Source organism: Odontomachus brunneus, unplaced genomic scaffold, assembly GCF_010583005.1.
Source record: "Odontomachus brunneus isolate Ranch 3 - 2012 unplaced genomic scaffold, Obru_v1 Obru_scaffold_067, whole genome shotgun sequence".
Classification (NCBI taxonomy): Eukaryota; Metazoa; Arthropoda; class Insecta; order Hymenoptera; family Formicidae; genus Odontomachus; species Odontomachus brunneus.
Genome location: NW_022639517.1, coordinates 1648105 through 1655266, shown reverse-complemented (window position 1 = coordinate 1655266; position 7162 = coordinate 1648105). Strand labels below are relative to the sequence as shown.

The 7162-nt window shown below is 35.3% G+C and overlaps 1 protein-coding gene across 12 annotated transcripts in view; it reads left to right on the top strand.

The window, feature by feature from the left end:
* Positions 1 to 7162, top strand: part of LOC116846699 (rho guanine nucleotide exchange factor 11) — a 660614-nt gene that overhangs the window by 117490 nt on the left and 535962 nt on the right. The gene's annotated exons all lie outside the window — the stretch shown is intronic.

Genomic DNA, 7162 nt, shown 5'->3' with positions numbered 1-7162 from the left:
AGATGCCAGAACCTGCTAAATCGATTTCTGAACGAGACATAGCACATTCGCTAGCTGCGATGTTAAGCATCAACACCCTAATTGGGATTTGTGCCAATGGGCCTTTGTTTATGAAAAATTACAATATAAAGTTTGGATTGCGAAACTGTATCACGGATATGGCTAAAAATACGACTATCTTTCAGCGAGGTGGCGTGGCCGAGCAGACTGAGGCTCCCACGTTGAAAATTTTTGAGCGAGCAGCGAGCGTTCGAAACCCGGCGACGATTTATCCTTGTGCGATGTTTTTTTTTTCTTACCTTAGGGCATGTAATTAATGTTTTTCGAATATGATACATTTACATATGTCTCGTTTTTATCTATTAATCAGAGGTAATTAGGGAAGTGTCAGGCTTGTTTAACGCAAACACGAATATAGACACGTATTTTGCATTGCTTACAATGCAATATATATTTTAGGACATATTAAGACGTTATTGATGTTGATGATAAGAAAGTGATTGTATGTATATAGCATCATCTCAAATGTCCAAATGTATACTTTCATCGCCTGTAAATAAATCAAGATAGTTGTATATTCTTGTGATCATATTTTTAACCTGCCTATAAAAGTAAACATTCTATGACAAGTAGATTGCTGTACATTTCAACGATATTATTTTCAAGTTATATGTTTACTTATATTTCTCGGCGCGGAATATCTTGTATGTTTGATTGTATGTTTGTTCTCTTCTCTCAACAAGAACTAAAAACTTATTAAATACAACAGAAAACATGACGTTTTAATATGTACTAAAATATATATTGCATTGTAAGCAATGCAAAATACGTGTCTATATTCGTGTTTGCGTTAAACAAGTCTGACACTTATCTAATTACTAATTAATAGATAAAAACGAGACATATGCAAAACAAATGTATCATATTCGAAAAACATTAATTACATGCCCTAAGATAAGAAAAAAAACACCGCACAAGGATAACCCTTGTCGACGGGTTTTGAACGCTCGCTGCTGGCTCAAAAATTTTCAACGTGGGAGCCTCAGTTTGTTCGGCCACACCATCTCGCTGAAAGACAGTCGCATTTTTAGCCATATCCGGGATACAGTCTCGCAATCCAAATTTTATATTGTAATTTCTCATAAACAAAGGTCCATTGGCACAAATCTCAATTAGGGTGTTGATGTTTAACATCGCAGCTAGCGAACGTACTATGTCTCATTCAGAAATCGATTTAGCAGGTTGTGGCATCTCCTTGTGAGATAAAAAACAAAAAAAACTTACTTTGGCATGCACAATTATACTTTGTTGACATTCAGAAATTGTAGGTTTATAGGTATGTTTTTTATTGCTTTTTTTATAAGAATAACTACCATGAGGTGGGAATATATACGGTAATAATAAGATTTGTATAAAATGTTTTGTATTTAAAAAGGAAATTGTTTCATTTTATATTAGAATATATGACTTTTAAAGTGGACTATGTCCATATCAAGAATAAAAAAATCCTTATTAATAACGGAAGCGGAAACAAATAATATTGTCCATTTAAAAATATAAAGGTGAAAACATAATATTTTTGCTTTTTAGATATGAAATTATTATACTCAAGTTAAATAAATACAATTATTCCACATATAAATTAAAGGAGAAGAAACATCATACTGAATTTATTTATATAATAGCACAGAGAAATATATTTACGTTCAGACAAATCCTCTGTCACCAAAGTAACCAAATCTCTTGCTTTATTAATATTTTTTTCGAAAGCAGTAGCAAGAAAACGTTCAAGAAACAAAGGCCATTGTGAATAAATGTCTGTTTCTTTTTTCTTATACATTTGATTAAAATCGATATTTATTAATACATATCCTAAGGAATATGTCATCAGTGAAAACTGTGTCATATATAGGGTGCGGCGCCAAAATCCGGACAAAATTCAATTTGAAATTCTATACCATTGATAGATGTCGCGATTAGCGTTCAAATAGCTTGACGCATGTACTAAACCATCATAACCTCGAAACAATCGCAATGTTCAAACCAAGTGCGGTGTATAACTGAAGAGCCGCGATTATCGAAAGTGTTCACGCTGGGCGCTCGGCGACAGAAATCATTTGATTCTTCGGGTACCCGAGATCGACTGTGTATGATGTCATCGCAAAATATAATGAGTCGGAGAAGTCCAACGAAGGTTTTGCAACACCCAGTGAGAGTGATGTCATCCCATCGCATTTCTTTAACAAAGGGGAAAATGTCACAAAGGAAGTTTAATTGCGTGTTCTGACAAATATAGTGAAGCCGTGGATGGAAACTGTGTCGTCTGGAAAACCGTATGTTTTCCAGCAGGACGGTGCGCCCGCCCACACAAGTCATTTGGTACAAAATTGGTTGTCGGACAACGTCGACATGTTTTGGTCGAAAGAATTCTGTCCTCCCAACAGCCAAGATTTGAATCCTTTGGACTTCTATGTATGGAGCGTAGTTGAAAGGGTCACAAGTCCAGACATCCAAACGTCGCATCATTGAGAGCCGCTATTGAAGCGGCATTCACCGATATGGACCGTGACACATTAAAGCGCGCCTGCGCACGCTTCAGACTGAGAATGGAGGCGGTCATTCAAGCAAGCAGGGGATATATTGAGTAAATGTGTTCTTTATAGCTTTACAAACAATGTGGTTAAAAAAATTTTGTAAACCTTTTCGTTTTTGCAATAAAAAATGTTTGGAAAAAATGTATAATTTGTCCGGATTTTGGCGTAGCACCCTGTATGCATCAACAGTTTCGCTGCCTTTTGCAATCAGTTTGTCATAATGCGCCTTAGATGTTCTTTTCCAATGAATTGTTACTTCATCCCATGGCTCTTTATTATTATTCAGCCATTGCAAGCTTTCCTCTACCCCGTCTAAAAATATAATAATTATTATTGCTGTTAATAAATTGCAAATATAATAACTAATATTGCCAGGAAACGAAAAATACACTATAAAAAATATTGCGTGCACAGTACGTAAACAAATGTTGCAAAAAATATATTCTAAATTTCGTGTGGAATATAATTCATTCATATGTTCATTCATGTGTTATTTATATTATATACTAGACTATACATATAATGTAAATAACATACAACTGAACATTTGAATGAATTATTTTCGACACAACATTTAGAGTGGACTTCTTGGAACAATTTGATTTGTTACTATGCAGCTACGTAGATACAAAACTAAATGAGTCCATAATAATCACAAGATCGCTCATAGCCATAATGTTGCAAAAGACGAATGGCATATTTTCTCAACCGGCATATTTCCCTAGTTACTCTATAGTTAAAATACGTAGACTTTAAAACCGTACATGATAACCGTAACCGTACATGATAAAGAGTTTTACTAAATATATAAACGTTTGTGGAAATAATATAATGTCACATGCATAAAATTTTGTGTCATACACAAAAAGGTGTACTTGAAATTGTTATTAAGAATCTATAATGACGAAATGTAAATATGTACGATTACCGTCAAGAGGTTTAATGTTCACTTCACTTTCACGTTCGTTAGATAATCTGTCTAGTGTACGATGCGTTTTAAGTACGTTTTTGTAACGTTTATAAAGCCTACCACTAGCAGGTACATATAATGCGTTAGGATTATTTCAATTTTTAAGAATTGATGGTCACTGTAGTACACATCAGGATCTTCCGAAGGAAAAATCTCCTTTTCCTTCGGAATTTGTTTCTTGTATCGCAAAAATTCATGTGGTTTAATAACACTGCAGCATAGATAAAATTACATGTGTATTTTTGGAATATTTCGCACATGTATAACATATTATAAGGATTTTATTGATCCCCTATGGGATCCTCTATGCGATTCCCTATGGGACCCCTATGGGATTACATTTACACAACTTCTTACATTCTACTCTTTCTCTATCGCACGCTTCTCCCCGCCACACACACACACACCTCGCTTCTTCCTCCTCTCTCAGCTACTCTTCATATACTAACTTACAACTAACTTACAACTAATTTACAATTAGTTGTCACCCGCCCACCCTTCTCCTTCCGTCTCCTTTTTTTTCTCTCTCTTCACTCTTCCTCCTCCCTTTCTCCCTCTCTTCCCCTTCTCCCTTGTCCTTCATTCTCTCCATCTCCTTCATCCACTCCTCTCTCTGTCTCTCCTCCCCCAACATTTTCTCCACCATCTCCTGCTAACTCCCTACTTCCCCATTATCTTCTCGTCAACATCTTTCCTAAACATGCTCCCATGTCTCTTCCTCTCCTCCACATATTGTATATCTTTTCCTTTTCTTTCCAATACCTTCCCTCTTTCAACTCATTTCCCAACTTAAATCTAATTACTCTCCTTCACCTCTCCTCTGACCATTCTTTTTCCAGATACTTCGGTATCCCTTTCCCCTTCACTCACCCATACCACCTATTTACTTTAGACATCCTTATCTTTTCTTTTCTTCCTTCTATTTTTCCCTTTCTCTCTCCAATATATCTTCATACCTTAATCTCTCTTTCTCCTCTACCCTCCACCTCCTTATACAATCCTCTCTCTCCTTTTCCCACTATTTTTTTCCTACTCTATCTTTCTTTCATCTCTTCCCAGCATCTCCTTGCTTCCTTCCTCTAACTTCTCTTCAAATTTCCATGCCCTCCTCCCTGCCCTTCCTCCTTTACCATATATCCTGGTGTTCTCCAGTCCAACCCCATAGTCCGTCTCAAAAACCTATCCTGCAATCCTTCCAATTCCTTTCTCTCTTTCCATCTCCACACTTCTATCCCATAACTCATTACCGTCCAAACCAATGTGTTAAATAATCACAACTTTCTTCTCCAGTCCTTTCCCCACACTCTCTTTCCTATTCCCTATACCTCCCTCATCACTAACGCCATCTTCTTCCTTCTTTCCCTTATGTGTGCCTCCTGACCTCCATTTCCTTGAACTGTATACCCCAAATATTTATACTTCTTTACCTCCTCCAACCTTTTACCTTTCCATCTCAACTTCATTTTATTTTTCTTCCCCCACCTTTCCTAAACCTCATTACCTTAGTCTTCTCTATATTTACCTCCAATTCTTTCCTATCTGCATACCTTTCCATCCTTGCTAATATTCCTTTCGCACCTTCTCTCTCCTCCGCTAACAATACCACATCATCCGCATACGCTAAAGTGTACACTTTCCCTTCTCCCAGTCTTACTCCTCCCCAACCTCCCCTTGTTATTTCTTTTTCCAAATCCGACATTAAGATATTAAACAATATCGGATTCAGCGGGCAACCCTGCCTTAGATCCCTCGCTGTCCAAAATTCCACTCCCACTCTTTCTCCTACCCTCACCCTGCTTTTTGTTTCCCTCAATATCTCCTCCACTCTCACTATTAACCCTTCCCTTATCCCCTTTTCTTTCATTATACCTATCAATTTCTCTTTCTCCACAGAATCAAATGTCGCTCTGAAGTCGATACCTCTGAAGTCGGTATCTGAAATACCGCTACTATTCCTCCGCCTTTCCTCTCTAATTGTCTATTTACCATATAGTTCAAAGCAAAAATAGATCCATTGTCCCTACCCCTTTCTCACATGTATAATATAATTATATGAAAAACTTCACTTACATTGTACTGTCATTTAAAATATTATCAACAATTACGTTTGTCAAACATTTTGAGGACTTATCCGATAATTGACCGTGTGTTGCATATTCTTTTAAAATGTAATGGCCTGTTGATGTTCTCTTTAAAAGAGGTAAAACTGATACATTTCGCACTTCTTTAACACGTTCTTTAAATTCTTCTCCAGATGAAAAAGAATCTTATATACCAGAGTTTTGTACGTTGAATCTTGTATTATTACATCTTTTATTATATCAATATTCTTTGTAGTGCTATTATTATAATAGTATATTATTATAATATTTTATTATAATAGATTTATCCTTGTGAAATACGTCAATACTGTTTGAACTACTAGCAATTTCGACAATATCAGAGGAATGTAATGTTTCATATGTTTTTAAACGTTTTGGCGACTCATTTTTCATAACTTGTGTCGGTAACCGTTTTAATGTCCTTATCGTATCCGTATGTCTAACATTTGTTTCCTATGTTGGGGAAATAGTAAACATTGCTATTATATCGGATGTCCAACAAATCACTAGCCATTCGAAAGGAAAGGGTGTATGGTATCTAAATAAAGAGAAATGTCATATAGATTATACAGATATCATAATAGTTATTCAGTTACTAATAAATATGTCTAACCTGATAAAAATGCACAGGAAATGATACATTGAACATAAGAGAGGAAAAATGGTTTACTTCTTAAATACCTCAAATGTCAAATGATGTTTATAGAAAACTATGCTATGCTTCGTCCATAAGTTGTTCGTTATCGTTGCTACGAGTACTTAAGAAAATAAGCCATCTTTCTTCATTTTCGCGTCCGATATATCGCTTTCCGTGCACTTATGAGCTCCGACATTTTAATTAGTAACTGAATGAACTATTACGATACTTACATAAATCGTTATTAAAAGTTTGGCATACAAGACTTTCTTTCACTTCAAGATGAATTTAAAAAACGTGTTAAAAAAGTGCGTAATGTATCAGTTTTATCTCTTTTTAAAAGAATATCAACAGTCCGTTATATTTTAAAAGAATATGCAATACACAGTTAATTATCGGATAAGTCCATATGTCTGACAAATGTAATTGTTGACAATATTTTAAGTGACAATACAACGTAAGTGAAGTTTTTCATATAATTATATTACACATGTGCAAAATATTCCAAAAATGTACATGTAATTTTATCTATGTTGCAGTGTTATTAAACCACATGAGTTTTTGCAATACAGGAATCGTTTTTTTTTTATTTAGACTCTTTCTACCTTTCTTCTTTAAATGAGTAATGGCTTGTCGGACATCATGGATATATTTCGAAAGTACGTATTACCAAAAATATTATGCGATCAGATTATACTACTGTGTTCAAAAAGTAAGACCAGTTTTAATCGCGCTGGTAAACCGCACATCATACATATTTTTTTTCTAAGTTGGCAGCATTGTGACAGACATCTGTGACAAATTTCATGTCAAAACATTCATTACTTTTTGCTTTACGCTTGGTTTTGTACGACGCTAA